This window comes from Manis pentadactyla, chromosome 10 (assembly GCF_030020395.1).
Source record: "Manis pentadactyla isolate mManPen7 chromosome 10, mManPen7.hap1, whole genome shotgun sequence".
Lineage (NCBI taxonomy): Eukaryota > Metazoa > Chordata > Mammalia > Pholidota > Manidae > Manis > Manis pentadactyla.
The window spans coordinates 34,338,078-34,358,748 of NC_080028.1; the positions used below are offsets into that span (position 1 = coordinate 34,338,078).

Here is a 20,671-nt window from a genome sequence, read left to right on the forward strand (position 1 = left end):
TTAACTCTTCAGAATGATTAAAAAGAAACCAAAACCGTAGCAGTATTAAAAATAAACATAAAACTAATACATATCAATAAAAAAGACTTACCAAGGTTTAAAATTGACAACCAGACCATTGACACAAAGAACAGGGTTTTGGAATGCTATTCTCTTCATTTTTAATATAAGTAAATATGGCAGTTAGCTGTGCCCAGAATTTAGAGTTACACTGCTATACTTCTAACTATAGGTATTTTGTCCTGGCTGTATTTGAACAGAACTGCTGGTGTATAACCCAAATTCACCCTCAATGCTAGTGAACTGAAAGAGCAAATATAGCTTCCTAAGCACCAAATTTATAATCACACTCGTGAATAGAGTTCATTGTTTTCTTTGCTTGTCATTCGGTAAGAATCATATTGGAATAATTTAGTACAGCTTTACTAAGTTTATTAATGTAACTTGTTATGAGGATGGTGCAGTAAGTTCTAGGCGCCTGTGCTTACAGTGCAAAAGCCTCCTTTGTGGTACAAGAGAGATTTTACGTGTAATGGTGATACAATAGTGCCTTGCCTTTTTAAACTCTTATGTATTTTTCTAAATGTCTTTATAGCCTGAATTTATGTGGTTTCCATAATAACTGTGAAATAGGTGTCCTGATCTTATAAATGAGGAAATATAGGCACAGAAAGGTCGACCTACTGTCAAAGGCACAAAAAACACAACATTGTTTTAAGATAAATTATTGTACTGTTTCAGTAGTTAATGTTTTCTAATTGCTTACTATATGCTAGGTACCATTTTAAGCTTTTTACATGTGTTAATAAGAGCTTGGGCTTTGAAGTCAGATCTGAATTTAATTCTCTCTTCCTTTCATCAGGTATTGACCTTGGAAAACCTGTGCAACCTCTTCAAGCCTTGGTTTCCTCATTTGGAATACAGAAATAGTGATAGTACCTATGTCATAGGATGGCTGTATGGATTGCGATAATCCAAATGAATTTATATCTGGCTTGCAGTAAGGGCTTTAAAATCAATTTGCTACAGAAAAAGAGGGTGTTAGTAGACAGTACTTAATGTAATTTTTTAGCTTCCTGTTGTTTTTCCTGGAAAAATGATTGTTTTCTTGAGTATAGAATCATGTTTGATGGTGATATACATGTATGTATTTTATGTACATATGTGTATATATTTGTGTGTGTACCTATTTTGTAGGAAAACATCCATTTTGTAGAAGATTACAGCTCCATATAGTGACTTTAACTGCCTCTTCCCTCTCATTTCCTCCTGTGATCACCTTTTGTTCTAAGCCTTCCACTAGTGAGAAGCAAGCAGAGAGAGTTAAGTCATGGAAAGTATCTAAGGCATTCATGTTCAAAGTCAAACGCAGGACACCTGCAGTCTGTTGGGTTATGTTCAGTCCAGGAGTGCTGTGGTATGTCAGTTATTCTGAGCTCTGAAAGTGTTTTCTTGTAGAAATTATCCTTTTAAGTGAGGCACATAAAGTCTTTTAATCCTTGATACAACTGACATGTTGGATATTTGCACTGAAAAACAGTACGAGTAAGCAAAAACTCCACAGACTTTGGCAGTGCTAATAAAGTAATGAAAAGAATAGAACTGAATATATATTGATCCTTGGAAAGAGGATTCTGGGAAGATGGTGGAATAGGAAGCATCAGGAGTCTGTTTCCCCACCTAGACAGGAATTGCACTGATGTAACTGTTTTGGAACTCCAGAGTTACTAAAGACTTGGAACTACCAGGAGAAGGTTTGGATATAAGTTGTGATTAATTTTGGTCAATTTCAGCTCTTAGCACAGTAACAACTGCCCATCCTGTACTCCTAGGCCTGTGCAGCTTACAGATAACTTGTGGGAACCAGGGTAGGCAAAAAAGACCCTTTCCTCCAAATATCACTGACTATTGTTTCCGATCACAGAATACGAAAAGATGGGCACCCATTGTTGCAAGCCCCTGTCCCTCCAGCTGAAGAGACTGCTAGGATTTTTAAAGGGCTAGTTAGCACCCTCTTCTGCCTATTCATTTTGCTCTTTTTGCCCTGCGGGGAGCCAGACATTAAAGACTAGGACATTTGAAAACCAACTGCATACACAGACAAAATTAGAAAGTGACCACACATGCCCATCAAAAGACTCAGAATAAAACTTCAGAAGACCTTAAGTTTACATCCCAGGCTGATCATTGGCACAGAGACAGCCTACAGCAATCAAAAAATAAAAATAAAAACAATAACAAAACCAGCAAACCCTGTGGAAGGAGGAGAATCTGATATCCAGAATTACCACATTATTAGATTCAAATGCCCAGTTTTCAACAAAAAAATCACAAAGCCTACGAAGAAATAGGAAAGTATGGCCCATTCAAAGGGGAAAAAAATCTACAGAAACTACTCCTGTTCTCCTGAAAAAAGACCTGATGACAGATACATTAGACAAAAACTTTAAAACAACTGTTTTCAAGATACTTGGGAACTAAAAGAGGATGTGGGAAAAGTCAAGAAAATGATGTATGAACAAAAGAAATTTCAACAAAAGGAAACGGAATAGAAATTCTGGGGCTGAAAAGTACAATAACAAATGAAAAATTCGGTAGAAGGATTCAAAGGCAGAACAAAGAATCAGAAAGTTGAAGACAGCACATTGGAAATGATCGAGTCTTAGGAACAGAAAGAGTAAACATTGAAGAAAAATGAACAGCCTAAGGTTATCTATAAGACACTATGCAGTGGACCAGTGTTCGTATTGTGGAGTCCTAGAAGGAGAAGAAAGAGAAAGGGACAGAGAATATTTGAAGAAATAATGGGGAAAAGATTTGGTAAAAGATATGAATATAAACATCCAAGGAGCTCATTGTGCTCGAAGTAAGATTAACTTAATGAGACACACATCAAGACCCATAATCCAACTTCCAAAAACCAAAGACAAGGAATCTTGAAAGCAGTAAGAGACAATCGAATCATCACATACAAGAGATCCTCAATAAGATTATCAGCAAATTGCTCGTCAGAAACTCTGGAGGCCACACAGCCGTGGTCTGATATATTCAAAGTACTAAAAGAAAGTGTCAGCCAAGAATCCGACATCCAGCAAAACTGTCCTTCAAAAGTGAGGGAGAAATTAAGATATTCCCAGATAAACAGAAGCTGAAGGAGTACATTACCTCTAGACATGCCCTGCAATAAATGGGCCAGGAAGTCCTGTAGGGTGAAAGGAAGGGATACTAGGCAGTAACTTGAAGCCTTGTGGAGAAAGAAAGATCCCATTAAAGGTAAATATAAGGTGAATTTTGAAAGCTAGTACTCTTGTAACAAAGATTTGTATCTACATTTTTTGTTTTCTGCATATGCATAATTTAAGAGAATAATATATTTAAAGGAAAAAAAACAGTCTAAAAACTAATATTGTAACTTTGGTTTGCAACTCTTGTTTTTTGTGTAACTTGAGAGACTAATACATTTAAAGAATTGTTTGTTTTGAGGCACACTGTAAAACATAATTTTGTGACATCAATAATTGAAGGAGTGTGGATAGAGCTGTAAAGGGGCAGAGTTTCTATGTTATTGGTGTGAAGCTGGTATAAATTCAAATTGGACTGTTACAACTTTAGGATATGAAATATAATCCCTATGGTAACCACAAAGAAAATATCTATAGAATATACACAAAGGGAAATGAAAAAGGAATTTTAACAGTTTAGTAAAGAAGAAATGAACTAAAAAGAAGACAGTAATACAGGAAATGAGGTAACAAAAAAAGACTAAGGCATATAGAAAACAAATAGTGAAATGAGAGAAGTCCCTCCTTATCAGTAATAACTTCAAATGTAAACAGACTAAACTCTCCAATCAAAAGACAATTCAACAGAATGGATAAAAGCATGTGATCCAACTGTAGGCTGTCTATAAGAGATTCACTTGAGATCCAAACACACAAACAGATTGAAAGTGAAAAGATGGAAAAAGATACTACATGCATTTAGTAGTAACCAAAAAAAGGATAGGAGAAGCTATACTAATACTAGAAAAAACAGGCTTTAAATTTAAAAAAGACAAAGAACATTATGCATTAATAATATTATCAAGAGCAAGAAGATACAATTGTAAACATTTATGTTCCTAATGACAGATCCTCAAAATACACAAAGCAAACACTGACGGAATTGAAGGGAGAAATAGATAAATCTGCAGTAATAGTTGGAGATTTCCAATACCCTACTCACGATAATAGATAGAATAACCAGACAAAATATAAGTAAGGAAATGGTGGACTCAACACAATAGACCAACTAGATCTAACACATATATACAAAACACTCCACACAACAATAATACCATACATATTTTTCTCAAGTGCACATGGAATATTTTCCAGGATAGATCATATGTTAGGCCATTAATTAAGTCTCATTAGATTTACAGAGATAGGTATCATACAAAGTATCTTTTTCAACAAGGGGCTGAAGTTAGAAAGCAACAACAGAAGGCAAACTGGAAAATTCACAAAGTTTTGGGAACTAAGCAATACACTTAAACAACCAATGTATCAAAAATCACAAGGGAAATTAGGTAATACTTTAGAGAAAAATGAAAACACCACATGCCAAAATTTATGGGACACACAGAAAGCAGTGCTAAGGGGCAAATTTATAGCTATAAATGCTTACATTAAAGCAAGAAAGACCTCAAATCAACAATTTAGCTGTAACTTAAGGAAGAAGAACAAACTAAAACTAAGTCTACCAGAAGGAAGAAAATAATGAAGTTTAGAGGAGAGGTAAATGAAATAGAGACTAGGAAAACAAGAGAAAATCAATGAAACTGAAGGTTGGTTGTGTGAAAAGATCAACAGAGTTGACAAATGTTTAGCTAAATGGACTAAGAATGAAAGAGGGGAGACTCAACTGAAATCAAAGATTTATACCAAAATAAAAAAGATTGTAAGACAGTACTTATGAACAAGTGTGTGCCAACAAATTGGACACTCTAGATGAAATGGACAAATCCCTAAAAACAGACTCTACCAAGACTAAATCACAAAGTGATAGGATATCTGGATAGACCTGTAGCTAGTAAGGAGATTGAATGAATAATCAAAAAATCTCCTGACAAGAAAAGGCTTGGCTACATTGCTGAATTCTATCAAACATTTAAAGAAGAACTGGTATCAACCCTTCTCAAACTTTAACCAAAAAAAGCTTAAGAGGAGGAAACACCTCCTAATTCATTTTGTGAGGCCAACATTACCCTGATACCAAAGTCAGACAGAGACACTATAAGAAAACTACAGATCAATAGCCCTTATTATTATTGATTCAAAAATCCTCACCAAAATACTAGCAAACCAAATCCAGCTACATATTTAAAGGATTATACACCATGAAAAAGTATGATTTGTTCTTGGAATACAAGGATGGTACAACATAGAAAAATCAGGCAGTGTAACACATCACATTACAGGCATACCTGAGAGTGTGCAGGGTTGGTCACAGATCATTGCAGTAAAGCAAATATAGCAATGATGCCAAGTGAATTTTTTGGTTTCCCAGTGCATATAAAAGTTATGTGTATACTACACCGTAGTCTATTAAATGTGAAATAGCATTATGTCTTTTTTTTTTTTTTTAAGTACATAACTTAATCAAAAAAACTTTGTTGCTAAAAAAGTCTGATCATTCCCGGAGCTTTCAGTGAGTCATCATCCTTTTGATTGTGGAGGGTGTTGCCTCAGTGTGGTGATGGCTGTCGACTGATCAGGACTTGCTCTTTGCAGGGTTGCCCCAAATCTTCAATTTGTTTTAAAAAAAAAGTGCAATAAAGTGAAGCACAGTAAGAGGTATGCCTGTAACAGAATGGAGGATTAAAAACCACATGACCATCTCAGTTGATGCAGAAAAAAACATTTGGAAAATTCAACATCTTTTCACCATAAAACACTAAAAAAACTAGGAGTAGAAGGAGACTCCCTCAACACAATAAAAGCCACACATGAAAAACCCATAGTGAATGTCATACTCAATAGTGAAAGACTGAAAGGTTTTCTTCTAAGATCAGGAACAAGGCAAGAGTGCCTGCTTTCACCATTTTTATTCAAAATAGTACTAGAGTTTCTAGCCAGAGCAGTTAGTTCAGCAAAAGAAACAGGGCATCTGTGCTGGAAAGGACGAAGTAAAATAATCTGTTTGCAGATAATATGGTTGTATATGTAGAAAACCCTTAAGATTTTACACACAAGAAATACAGAACTAATAAATGAATGAAGCAAAGCAGTAGGATACAGAGTCAACACACAAAAGTTTATTACATGAATAATGAGTTATCTGCAAAGGAAATTATAAAAAATTTCATTTACAGTAGCATCAGAAAAGAATAAAATACTTGGGAATTAAAGAGGTGAAAGATACAGTGGAAACTAAAACATTGCTGAAGGAAATTAAAGAAGACATAAATAACACATCACGTGTTCATAGATTAGAAGATGTAATGTTAAAATGTCAGTACTATTCAAAGAGACAACAGTCTTGAAAAAGAACAAAGTGGATGACTCACTTCCTGATGTCAAGTTAATACAAAGCTACAGTAATAAAAACTGTGTGGTACTGGCATAAAGGCAGATTTATAGACCAGTGGATCAGAATAAAGAACCCAGAAATAAACACACATATACAGTTAAATAAATTTTGACAAGGTTGCCAGGACCATTCAATGGGGGAAAAGACAGTCTTTTCAACAAATGGTGCTGGGAAAAACTAGATATCCACATGCAAAAGAATAAACCTGGATCCTTTTCTTTACAGCATTTACAAAAATTAAGTCAAATCATTTTGAGTTAATCAAATGTGATTAACTCAAATGTGTTAATCAGTGATACAAAACAAAATTCTTAGAAGAAAATATAGGATAAAAGATTCATGGCATTGGGTTTGGCAATGCTTTCTTGGATATGACACCAAAGGCACAGGCAATACAAAGCATATAGACAAATTGGACTTACTGAAAAATAAAGTTTATACATCAAAAGTCAGAGTGAAAAGGCAACCCATGGAATGGGAGAAAATATTAAAAAATCATATTTGATATAGTATCAATATCCAGAACATAAAAAGAACTTCTAAAATCCAGCAACAAAAACCAACCCGATTCAGAAAATGGGCCAAGGACTTGAGTAGACATTTCTTCAAAGAATATATACAAATGGCTAATAAGCACATGAAAAGATGCTCGACATCACTAATCATGAGGGAAATGGCAAATAAAATCTAGTGAGGTATCACCTCACATCCATTAGGATAGCTAATACCAAAAAACCCAGAAAACAAGTGTTGGAGAGGATGTGAAGAAATTGGCACCCTGTGCAATGCTGGTAGGACCATAAATGGTGCAGCTGCGGTTGAAAACAATATGGTGGTTCTTCAAAAAATAGAATTACCACATGATCAGTAATACCACTTTGAGTCTAAAGCCAAAAGAATTAGAAGCAGGTTCTCAAAGAGGTATGTATACATCTATGTTCATAGTAGCATTATTTACAAGAGCCGAAAGGTAGATAAATGTCCATCAACAGTGAATGGATTAGCAAAATTTGGTATTTACGTGCAGTGGAATATTATTCAGCCTTTAAAAGAAAAGAAATCCTGACAAGTTACAGCATAGGTGAACTTTGAAGACCGTATGGTAAGTGAGTAAGGCAGGCACAGAAAGGTAAATAAATCTGATCCTTGAGCAACACGGGTTAGGTGTGCCAGCTCTCGTGCAGTTAAAAATGTGAGAATAACTTGACTCCCCCAAAACTTAACTACTAAATAGCTTATGTTGAACAGAGGCTTTATTCATAACATAAACAGTAGATTAACACTTATTTTATATATTGTATGTATTATATACTGTATTGTCACAGTATATAAATGAGCTAGAGAAAAATGTTTTTTTTTTTCAAATTGTCACAAAGATTTTCCTGAGTTATCTGGCTAAAATCTCTTAGAAGAAAGACATGGTCAGATAGACGATGTGTGTGCACATAAGAGAAATGGTTTTTGGTAGAGTCAGCTGGACAGTTTTACAAGCCAGAGACAAATAGACCCATGTAGTTCAAACCCATGTTGTTAAACCCATGTTGTTCAAGGGCCAATTGTACTATCTGATCTCACTCACATGAAGTATCTCAAGTAGTCAAACCCATAAAGATAGGTAGAATGGCAGTTGCCAGGATTTGGGGGGAGGAGAAATGAGTTGTTAATAGGTATAGAGTTTTGCAAGATCTAGAGAAGTTACAGATATTGGTTCACAACAATATTGAATATATTAATACTACTGAAATATACACTTAAAAGATGTCATATTTATTTTACTAGATTAAAAAATGGGAAAAATAAAATGTCTGAAGATGGGACAGAATAGAAAGTTTCCAGAGATTCTAATGGAGGCTATTATCATTTTCTAAAGCTTTTTAGGTGGGTACGCTGATTCTTTAATGTTTCCTTTCAAGACTTAAGACTTTCCTAGATAAAAGATCACTCTCACTTCTCTTAATTATATTTACTGTGATTAAACTCATTTCATAATGGTGGTTGTGAGATGCTTGTAAGTGGAATGAGTAAAGAGAGGAAAAGAGATTTTCCTGAGTATCTGACTAAAATCTCTTAGAAGAGAGACATGGACAGACAGAGGATGTGTGTGCACATAAGAGAAATGGTTTTTGGTAGATTTAGCTGGACAGTTTTACGAGCCAGAGACAAAGCACAATGTATGTGTATCTTCTGGAGGACAGAGGCTGTGCTAAGGAAGAGGCATTGGGTTGCTGCCCACCTGGGGTATAGCAGCAGCTTACAAGGGCACAAACAACTGGCTGAACTGCTGGCTTTATGTTTGGGTTTGAAGTCCAGAAGTGAGAATTTTGATTGCTTGTGGGTTCATGGTTTTGTAAGTGTTCTTTTTGATCAGTCATATTTGTTAACTTTAGTTAATATAGATTAAAATAATTTGCAAAACCCCTAACATAATGTCTGGTATAGTATAGCTATTCAGTAGATGTTAATGTCTATGTTTGAGTGAGTTTGATTTTTTTATGTGCTGTAATATTTTTTCCTTGTACAAGTGAATAAATGGGCCAGAAAACTTCTAAAAAGTGTATTAAAATCTCTTGAAATTCTAGGTTGTAATTTATTGCTGTAATTTATATCATTATCCTGTGATTGTGTGGAAAGCTTGTTTGCACCAATTGTTTTCTGATGACCCCTCTGATTTCATTCTGGGGCACCTTGTGGAAGGAAGGCATAGAGGGTAGATTCTAAAGAGTCCACTCTTTGGGAGGAGTGACAGTGAGGTTTAAGAAAAGTGACTAGACATAGATAAGTTTTCACAAATGCCTAAGGTGCCTAACTGGTTTTCTTGGTTTCACTGGAGATGGCTGGTAGTTACAGGTATGCTTTGGTTAGGTAACTATACTCCTATTATGTTAATGTGTGTGCACAATTTAATTAGTAGTTTAAAACCTATCCATGCTGAAGTTACTCTACAAGAAGATATGTCAAAGAAATAATCAATCTTCCCAGGTTTTCTTCTGCCTGCTACTTCTATAGCTTTTCTTCTTCCTACCTAATCACAACCTTTAAATAGAACTCGTGCCACATGTTGAATTTACCGAGTATCATAATTCTTCCAAGTGGTAAAGACACCTCAAGACAAATGCTGGGCATAGAAGCCACAGGGCATAAAGATGCAAAGAAGTAAAAAGCTAACCTTTTCAAACAATAAGGCTTCCCTCTCACTTACCAACTTCACATTTCCCTGTATGGCCCCGGAAGATGACTGGTTAGCCAGAGACGGGTAAGATTCCTCAAGGGAGGAACAACCTAAGACAGGCACAGTCGCAGGGGGCCATCTGGTGAGAAAATGGGGATCAGCAGAGGTGAGGCTTAGAACCTCCCCCCTCATGTTCTGAGAGAAATCTTCTGCATACATGGATGTTTATTGCCCTCGTCTAGCTCGGATTAACACATAGTCTACAGGCACACACCTGATCATCTACATTTGCTCTCTTACAACACTAAACTCTGTTTTCTACCTTTATCTCGTATCTATCTACCACTTCAGCATTTTATTAAAAATAATAATAATAGAGAAATGTGGTATCCACATGTAAATCAAGTTTAAAAATCAAATGAATATTCATATTTGAACTGACTGTGTATAGTTCATAATGCATGAACAAAACCGAAAGCTTCTGTGATGACTGCCCTTGCACTGTTCACCATGTAACTTATTCACTACGTAAGAATTTGTTCTCCATGTAAGAATTTGTTCGTTATGCATCAGAAGATTGGAGACTGACGAAAATTAGGCTTGGGGTGGATTAATGATTGTGCATTGAGTATTGACTCTCCTATACAGAAATTTATTGTGGTTAACAACTATTTGATCAATAAATATGAGAGATGCCCTCACTATATATATATATATATATATATATATATATATAAACACACTTCCAATTGTAAAATAAATAAGTAACCGGGATGTAATGTATAGCATAAGGAATATAGTCAAAATATTGTAACAACTTGGTATGGTGATAGCTGGTACCTAGAATTATCATGTATATAAATGTTGAATCACTGTGTTGTACACCTGAAACTAATGTAATGTAATACTGTTGTCAACTACCCTTCAATAAAAAAAAAAAAACTAAAAAAAAAAAAAAGAAAAAAAAAGAAAAGTGACTAGAGATGGAGAATCAGGCCTGCACTGGATAAAATGAGATTTTAAAGCTGAAAGGTAGACTTGGAGGCAATTTAGTCTAGCCTCCCTTTTTATGGCTGAGGAGCTAAGTATAGAAAAGTGAGTTGTGCACTATCAAAGCTATAGTGGAGAAGCCAGAATCAATGACTTCTAAAGGTCTGGATAGCCAGGCATCATAGAACTTAAACTATAACATTTTTGTGTTTTAGTTTGAAAAGGCCATGTTAATGATAACATGTATATATCATACTAATTTTAAAAATAGGTCTTATGTATTAAATTTTAATCCAATTTTTAGACTTACAGAATTTGTTTAAATAAATTAACTGAACTAACAGTGTAGCCAGAAGTCTTATAAGGAAAATTATTACTTTAAAAGAGATTAAAAAATTCTCAACTTCTTTCTACTATTTCTAGGTAAAGTCAGCAAAGAAAACATGGTATTTTGAAGTATGATTAAACTCCTGATGCTGCAGCAGAGGCTATGAATATTAATGGCCAGATCTAGGTAAGTTGAAGTTCACCTTTAACAAAACCCTACAGTTTATATATATATATATAATTATTTTTTTTATTTTGGTATCATTAATACACAATTACATGAGCAACACTGTGGTTATTAGATTCCCCCCATTATGGAGTCCCCACCACATACCCCATTATAGATTATAGTCACTATCCCTAAGTGTAGTAAGATGCTGTAGAGTCACTACTTCTCTTCTCTGTGCTATACTGCCATCCCCATGCCCACCCCTACATTATGTATGCTAATCGTAATGCCCCCTATTCCCCTATCCCTCCCTTCCCACCCATCCTCCCCAGTCCCTTTCCCTTTGGTAACTATTAGTCCATTCTTGGGATCTGTGAGTCTGCTGCTGTTTTGTTCCTTCAGTTTTTTCTTTGTTCTTATACTCCACAGATGAGTGAAATCATTTGATACTTGTCTTTCTCCACCTGGCTTATTTCAATGAGCATAATACCCTCTAGCTTGATCCATGTTGTTGCAAATGGTAGGATTTATTTTCTTCTTATGGCTGAATAATACTCCATTGTGTATATGTACCACATCTTCTTTATACATTCAACAACTGATGGACACTTAGGTTGTTTCCATTTCTTGGCTATTGTAAATAGTGCTGCGATAAACTTAGGGGTTCATATGTCTTTTTGAATCTGTGATCCTGCATTCTTAGGGTAAATTCCTAGGAGTGGAATTCCTGGGTCAAATGGTACTTCTATTTTGAGTTTTTTGATGAACCTCCATATTGCTTTCTACAATGCTTGAACTTATTTACATTCCCACCAGCAGTGTAGGAGGGTTCCCCTTTCTCCACATCCTTGCCAACATTTGTCGTTGTTTGTCTTTTGGATGGTGCCTATCCTATTTGTGTGAGGTGATATCTCATTGTGGTTTTAATTTGCATTTCTCTGATGATTAGCGATGTGGAGCATCTTTTCATGTGCCTGTTGGCCATCTGAATTTCTTCTCTGGAGAAGTATCTGTTCAGATCCTCTGCCATTTTCTAATTGGATTATTTGCTTTTTTGTTTGTTGAGGTGTGTGAGCTCTTTATATATTTTGAATGTCAACCCCTTATCGGGTATGTCATTTATGAATACATTCTCCCATACTGTAGGATGCCTTTTTGTTCTACTGATGGTGTCCTTTGCTGTACAGAAGCTTTATAGTTTGATATAGTCCCACTTGTTCATTTTTGCTTTCGTTTCCCTTGCCTAAGGAGATATGTTCATGAAGAAGTAGCTCATGTTTATATTCAAGACATTTTTGCCTATGTGTTTTTCTTAGAGTTTTATGGTTTCATGACTTACATTCAGGTCTTTGATCCATTTCAAGTTTACTTTTGTGTATGGAGTTAGATAGTAATGCAGTTTCATTCTCTTACATGTAGCTGTCCAGTTTTGCCAACACCAGCTGTTGAGGAGGCTGTCATTTCCCTGTTGTATATCCATGGCTCCTTTATCGTATATTAATTGACCATAGGTGTTTGGTTTAATATCTGGCCACTCTATTCTGTTCCACTCGTCTATGGGTCTGTTCTTGTGAGAGTACCATATTGTCTTGATTACTGTGGCTTTCTGTAGTAGAGCTTAAAGTTGGGAAGTGAGATCCCCCCTGCTGTATTCTTGCTTATCAGGATTGCTTTGGCTATTTGGGGATTTTGTGGTTCCTTATGAATTTTAGAACTATTTACTCCAGCTCATTGAAGAATGCTGTCGGTATTTTGATAGGGATTGCATTGAAACTGTAGATTGCTTTAGGAAGGATGGCCATTTTGACAATATTAATTCTTCCTAGCCAAGAGCATGGGATGAATTTCCATTTATTAGTGTCTTCTTTAATTTATCTCAAGAATGTCTTGTAGTTTTCAGGGTATAGATCTTTCACTTCCTTGGTTAGGGTTAGTCCTAGGTATTTAATTCTTTTTGATGCAATCGTGAATGGAATTGTTCTTATTTCTCTTTCTGCTAGTTCATCGTTTGTGTATAGGAGTGCAATAGATTTCTGTGTATTAATTTTGTATTCTGCAACTTTGCTGAATTCAGATATTAGTTCTAGTAGTTTTGGAGTGCAATCTTTAGGTTTTTTTTATGTACAATATCATGTCCTCTGCAAATAGTGACAGTTTAACTTCTTCTTTACCAATCTGGATTCCTTGTATTTCTTTGTTTTGTCTAATTGCCGTGGCTAGAACCTCCACTACTATGTTGAACAACAGTGGGGATTGTGGGCATCCCTGTCTTGTTCCCAATCTTAGAGGAAAAGCTTTCAACCTCTCACTGTTCAGTATGTTAGCTGTGGGTTTATCATATATGGCCTTTATTATTTATGTTGAGGTCCTTGCCCTCTATACCCATTTTGTTGAGAGTTTTTATCATGAATAAATGTTGAATTTTGTTGAATGCTTTTTCAGCATCTATGGAGATGATCATGTGGTTTTTGTCCTTTTTGTTGATGTGATGGATGATGTTCATGGATTTTCGAATGTTGTACCATTCTTGTATCCCTGGGATGAATCCCACTTGGTCATGGTGTATGATCCTTTTGATGTATTTTTGAATTCAGTTTGCTAATATTTTGTTGCATATTTTTGCATCTACATTCATCAGGGATATTGGTCTGTAGTTTTCTTTTTTGGTGGGGTCCTTTCCTGGTTTTGGTATTAGGGTGATATTAGCTTCATAGAATGAGTTTGGGAGTATTCCCTCCTCTTCTATTTCTTGGAAAACTTTAAGGAGAATGGGTATTATGTCTTCTTTGTATGTCTGATAAAATACCAAGTAAATCCATCTGGCCCGGGGGTTTTGTTCTTGGGTAGTTTTTTGATTACCACTTCAATTTTGTTGCTGGTAATTGGTCTGTTTAGACTTTCTGTTTCTTTCTGGGTCAGTCTTGGAAGGTTGTATTTTTCTAGGAAGTTGTCCATTTGTCCTAGGTTTTCCAGCTTGGTAGCATATAGGTTTTCATAGTATTCTCTAATAATTCTTTGTATTTCTGTGGGGTCTGTTGTGATTTTTCCTTTCTCGTTTCTGATTCTGTTGATGTGTGTTGATTCTCTTTTTCTCTTAATAAGTCTGGCTAGAGGCTTTTCTATTTTGTTTATTTTCTCAAAGAACTAGCTGTTGGTTTCATTGATTTTTTTCTATTGTTTTATTCTTCTCAATTTTATTTATTTCTTCTCTGATCTTTATTATGTCTCTCCCTCTGCTGACCCTAGGCCTCATTTATTCTTCTTTTTCCAGTTTCGATAATTGTGACATTAGGCTATTCATTTGGGGTTGTTCTTCCTTCTTTAAATATGCCTGGATTGTTATATACTTTCCTCTTAAGACTGCATTCGCTGCGTCTGACAGAAGTTGGGGCTTTGTGTTGTTGTTGTCATTTGTTTCCATATATTGCTGGATCTCCATTTTAATTTGGTCATTGATCCATTGATTATTTAGGAGCATGTATTTAAGCCTCCATGTGTTTGTGAGCCTTTTTGCTTTCTTGGTACAATTTATTTCTAATTTTATACCTTTGTGGTCTGAAAAGTTGGTTGGTAGGATTTCAATCTTTTGAATTTACTGAGGCTCTTTTTGTGGCCTAGCATGTGGTCTATTCTGGAGAATGTTCCATGTGCACTTGAGAAGAATGTGTGTCCTGTTGCTTTTGGATGTAGAGTTCTATAGATGTCTATTAGGTCCATCTGTTCTACTGTGTTATTCAGTGTTTCCGTGTCCTTACTTATTTTCTGCCTGGTGGATCTATCCTTTGGGGTGAGTGATGTGTTGAAGTCTCCTAAAATGAATGCACTGCAGTCTATTTCCCCCCTTAGGTCTGTTAGTATTTGTTTCACATATGCTGGTGCTCCTGTGTTGGGTGCATATATATTTATAATAGTTATAACCTCTTGTTGGACTGAGCCCTTTATCATTATGTAATGTCCTTCTTTATCTCTTGTTACTTTCTTTGTTTTGAAGTCTATTTTGTCTGATACTAGTACTGCAACACCTGCTTTTTTCTCCCTGTTGTTTGCATGAAATATCTTTTTCCATCTCTTGACTTTTAATCTGTGCATGTCTTTGGGTTTGAGGCGAGTCTCTTTTAAGCAGCATATAGATGGGTCTTGCTTTTTTATCCATTCTATTACTCTGTGTCTTTTGATTGGTGCTTTCAGTCCATTTACATTTAGGGTGAAGATATGTACTTATTGCCATTGCGGCTTCAAGTTTGTGGTTACCAAAGTTTCATGGTTAGTTTCTGTACTATCTTACTGTCTAACTAAACTCGCTTATTAAGCTATTATAAACACTGTTTGATGATTCTTTATTTCTCTCCTTCTCATTCCTCCTCCTCCATTCTTCATATGTTGGGTGTTTTGTTCTGTGCTCTTTTTTAGGAGTGTTTCCATCTAGAGCAGTCCCTCTTAAATACCCCGTAGAGGTGGTTTGTGGGAGGCAAATTCCCTCAACTTTTGCTTGTCTGGAAATTGTTTAATCCCTCCTTCATATTTAAATGATAATCATGCTGGTTACAGTTTCCTTATTTCAAGGCCCTTTTGTTTCATTGTATTAAATATAACATGCCATTCTCTTCTGGCCTCTAAGGTTTCTGTTGAGAAGTCTGATGATAGCCTGATGGATTTTCCTTTGTAGGTGACCTTTTTGCTCTCTCTGGCTGCCTTTAATACTCTGTCCTTGTCCTTGATCTTTGCCATTTTAATTATTATGTGTCTTGGTGTTGTCCTCCTTGGGTCCCTTCTGTTGGAAGTTCTGTGTACTTCCATAGTCTGAGCAACTATTTCCTCCCCCAGTTTGGGGAATTTTTCAGCAATTATTTCTTCAAAGACACGTTCTATCCCTTTTTCTCTCTCTTTTTCTTCTGGTAGCCCTATAATGCAGGTATTGTTTCTTTTGGATTGGTCACACAGTTTTCTTAATATTGTTTCATTTCTGGAGATCCTTTTATCGCTCTATGCATCAGCTTCTACGCGTTCCTGTTCTCTGGTTTCTATTCCGTTAATGGCCTCTTGCATCCCGTGCATTCTGCTTTTAAGTGCTTCCAGAGATTGTTTTATTTCTGTAGTCTCCCTCTGTACTTGCTCCCTTAGCTCTTGCATATTTCTCTGCAGATCCATCAGCTTGTTTATGATTTTTATTTTGAATTCCTTCTCACGGAGACTAGTTAGGTCTATCTCCGCAGGTCCTTTCTCAGGGGTTGTGTGGACTATTTTGGACTGGACTAAATTCTTCTGTCTTTTCATGGTGATAGCGGTGGCTGTAGGCAGGTAGCAGTTATGTCAGCTGGGAGAAGAAAGTCCTTTCCTGCTTGCTGGACGCCTTTCTCTTCTCCGCTGCCTGTGTCGGTTACCCACACTCCTGGAGCAGCCACCGGGTTAATCCCCTAAGCTGCTGTGGACAGGGTCTCCATCAGAGCAGCTTAGAGCCATGCGGGGAGTGGCAGGCATGCCGGGTGCGCTCCCCCTACAAAAGCGGCACCCCTGCCTGGCAGCTGTGTGCTGGCAGCAGCCTTTGGGTCTGGCCCGGGCGGTGTGTGTCAGACTGGGATTCTGGGTGGCTGCTGGGGGCACGGCTGCTCCTGGGCCACTCCGCCGCCGGCTCCCACAGGCCACTCCTGGGCCTCTCTGGTGCCACTGCTGGTGCACGCAGGCCGCACTCAAGCCCCTCTGCCGCTGCCGCAGGTGCACACGGGCCTCTCCTGTGCCCCTCTGGCACCGCCGCTGTTGGCACACATGGGCTGCTCCCGGGCTGCTTGGTCACCGCCGCGGCGGGCTTGCGTGGGCCGCTCCCGGTCCCCTCTGATGCTGCCACTCCTGGTCTCCCACTACTGGGCCGGTGTGTTGGGGTCCGTGCCAGTTGGGGAAATGACTGGCGGGTTGCTTATTGCTATGAGGGGCTTCAGAGGTATGCTGCTGCCCAGGGGGTTAGGGCGCCTAAATTTCCCCAGGATTCCCAGCTGCTGGCTAAGTGTGCTGGGACGACTTAGTCCACTTGTGGGGTCCCTGTCTCTTTAAGACTTGCAAAAAGCACTCGCTTTTCTTTTGTCTCAGGGGTACCGGTTCCGGGGACGTGCCCGTAGGTTTTGCTTTTCTGTTTCTCTAGTATCCAACACCCCGTGCACTGTGTGTCTGCGCTCCAGGTGCGGATTTCTAGAGCTGCTGGTTTAGCAGTCCTGGGCTTTCACTCCCTCCCCGTTCTGACTCCTTTCTTCACGCCCGATTCTGGGTTAGGGGGGCATTTGGGTCCTGCTGGCCGCAGCTTGTATCTTACCCCCTTCGTGTGATGTTGAGTTCTCGCAGATGTAGATGTAGCCTGGCTGTTGTACTGTATCCACTGGTGTCTCTTTTCGGAATAGTTGTATTTATTGTATTTTCATAAGTATATTTGTTTTTGGGAGGAGATTTCCACTGAACTACTCACGCCACCATCTTGACTCTGCCCTCCAGAGCTAAGCTATTTTTATCTCTCTAAGAGCAACCTGAAGTCCCAGGTCTGCACTGTCCAATATTCTAGAGTAGAGGTCTGCAAATGTGTTTTGAAAAGGGCCAGGTAGTAACTACTTTAGGCTTTGTGGGCTATACATTCTGCCACTGCTACTCAATTCTCCTATTGTAGCACAAAAGCAGCCATTCCTAAACAAATGGGCACTCTGTTTTAGACAATGTGTCTAAGAAAGTAAAATTTGAATGTCGTGTAATTTTCACATCACAAAGTGTTATCCTTCATGTGACTTTTTGTCAAACTTTGAAAAATGTAAGAAACATCTTTAGTTCACAGGCCATACTAAAACAGGCAGAAGACCACATGGCACCCCAGGGCCGCAGGTGACCGAGCCTTCTAATGTTTCATGATAGGAATATTCTGGAATCACCAACCCCCAGAGGGAGGAGCTCTCAGATTTGCTCTGTGAATTCAGAGTAAAAACCTAATATTGGGCCTTTGTAAATGTCTAGAGCTGACTAGGTTAGTCCAAATTACCCTGTGCAAAAGAGGTTCGCAGAAGTGTGAAGCATAAACACAGACTGACTTCTTCTATTTTACCTCACCAAGGCGTGGCACCTCCCTGTTTCATGAGTGACTGCAAAGCATTAAAAAATAAGGAGTCCATTTCCTAACCTAAACTCATCCTTCCTTCACTCTGATGCCCATATCATCAGAATCCTTGGGGCCATATTCCACCGGGCAGTTTGCAGGGGTTATTGTAATTTAATAGAATTGACCACTTCCTTTCCCTTGAAACTTACTCTCTCTGTCCCCTCTCTAAGATTTTTTAAATATTTTCATCAGTTCTTTTGTCCAATTTTTCTCCATTTCTTTTAGCTTTTCCTCTTCCTCTGTTTATCCCATAAATATTTTTTATTCTTTAGGATTCTATCTTGAGCCAGCATTTTTTTTCTTACTCATGGTTTCAAATACTGTTTTATGCTGATTGTCCCAGCCCCAGATTTCCAGTTTGAATTTCCATGCTGATCTCTGGACTCTATATTCAGTTCCCTCCTAGATAATGTATTTGGATGTTCTATTGGCATCTCAATTGAATATGTCCAAAACTTAAGTGACCCTCTTCCTTTCTGATCTTCTGCCCACTATGAATTCCCTACCTTAGACGGCAGCGGTACCAATCCAATTTCCCATGTTTCCAATAGTACAGGATCTCCTCAGCCAAGGCTGCTCTGGTGAGAAAGGCAAACCTCACTTACAGAGGTGAACTCTCTGGCCCTTCCCCCTTCCTAGAGATGATTGGATTTGGACAGAAGTTTAACCCACTCTAGATCAATCAGATTATCTCCTCGGATTATCTTCAGCAATTCCCAATGCTTGGCCTAGGGCTCGTGCAGCAATAGGCTTGGAAAAGAGTAGAAAGTTGGTCTACAGAGAGTGAAGTTGTACACAAAGAAAGGCAGGGAGAGTAGAAGAAATGGCCTTGGACAGAGGAAACTTGACTCTGGCCTCCCAACTCCCTGCCTGCCTGTGCCTCGCCTGAAAGCTGCCTGTGTCCTTGGATCCCCACCCTCTGCATATAAAGTAGTTTGCCTCTAAACTTTTGTAATTAATTCCTGTATTAAATTCCTTTGATTATCCAATGTGAGTTTTGTGTTCTTGGCTGCACCCTGACAAATATAAACACCTTTGCAAAATAGCACATCAAGGTTGACATCACTAAAGGTGTGCCTATGTTTCACTGTATGAATGTTCTATGAATGTTCTAACATTTATTTAATCATTTGGCTATTGATGAACATTTAACTTGTTTCCAAGTTTTTTGCTAACACAGTTGGTGCTGTAATGAACGTATCTGTATATATATGTATTTCTATAGGACAAAGTAAAATTGCTAGGAGTAATATTGCTAGATGAAAAAAGGGGGTATGTATATTAAAAATAGAATTGATATTGCCAGATTTCCCCCCAGATGTGTTCCAATCTATACTTTCAACAACTGTGTGCATTAAGAGTGCCTGTTACCCTATCCACTGGGCAACTCTTGGCCAATAACATAGTGAAAAATGTTTTCTTGCTTTCATTTGCATCACTTTACATTCTGAATGAGATTAGCTATCCTTTCATATCCCTACTGGCCACTTGCATTTCTTTTTCTGTGAACTGCCTTGTAACTGGTTTTATTTTTTGGTTTATATCATGATCTTTATCTAAAACAATAATAAAAAGCAATATCAATCAAGACTGCATATCAGCCCATTCTGTGACTACACCATAATTACTCTTGTATTACTGAATGTTTAGGTTGTTTCCAATCTTTTCCTTAACACAGATTCTTAGAAGAGCCGTTATTGGGACAGAAGGGTATGTGTGTGCGTGTGTGTGTGTAAGGTTTTTGAGAAGCATCGCCAGGTTGCCCCATGAAAAGTTCACTCCAGTTGGCACTTGTACCAGCAGATTATGAGGATGCCTGTTTCCCGATACAAAGATATTCAGCCCACAGATACCTTCTGGGGTCTGTATCCTGAACTACATGTAAGATGATTCCCCTGACTTGCTTCCCTATTAGTTTCCAGAATTGCAGGCTTGTGGCAGCTCAGTCTCCAGCATGAGCAGATTCCTTTGACCATCATTGTGAAGTTAAAAATATAGACTAGCTCTTTTTCCATATGTTCTCTTTATTCCACAGCTATCTATTGAGAATCTGTTCTGTGTCAAGAGGCTTTTTCTTGCCCTGGAGATCTCCCGTGAAAACGGTGAGAGCCACAGTTATATCAAACGAGAAATACCATATACTTAGAAATGGCTTGAGTTTTGGAGAAAGCCCAATTATAGACTGTGTGAACTTGGGCAGGTTGCTTAATTTTTCTGAGTCTCAGTTTTCTCTCGCATTCAATTGAGATTACAAAACTGATGTTGGAGGACCTGACGCCCCAGCACATGGAGGTGTTAACATAGGGATTAAAAGTGT

General features: G+C 37.7%; 1 long non-coding RNA gene across 2 annotated transcripts in view; it reads left to right on the forward strand.

Moving 5' to 3' along the window:
• The window catches only part of LOC130678998 (uncharacterized), a 109,852-nt gene that overhangs the window by 70,129 nt on the left and 19,052 nt on the right, over window positions 1–20,671 (forward strand). The window contains exons 3-4 of one of the 2 annotated variants that reach the window (XR_008991982.1): window positions 11,156–11,246; window positions 20,390–20,414. This is a non-coding gene — a long non-coding RNA (uncharacterized LOC130678998). Of the gene's footprint in view, window positions 1–11,155; window positions 11,247–20,389; window positions 20,415–20,671 lie in introns of those variants that run through there. The other variant, XR_008991981.1, reaches the window with a different exon arrangement.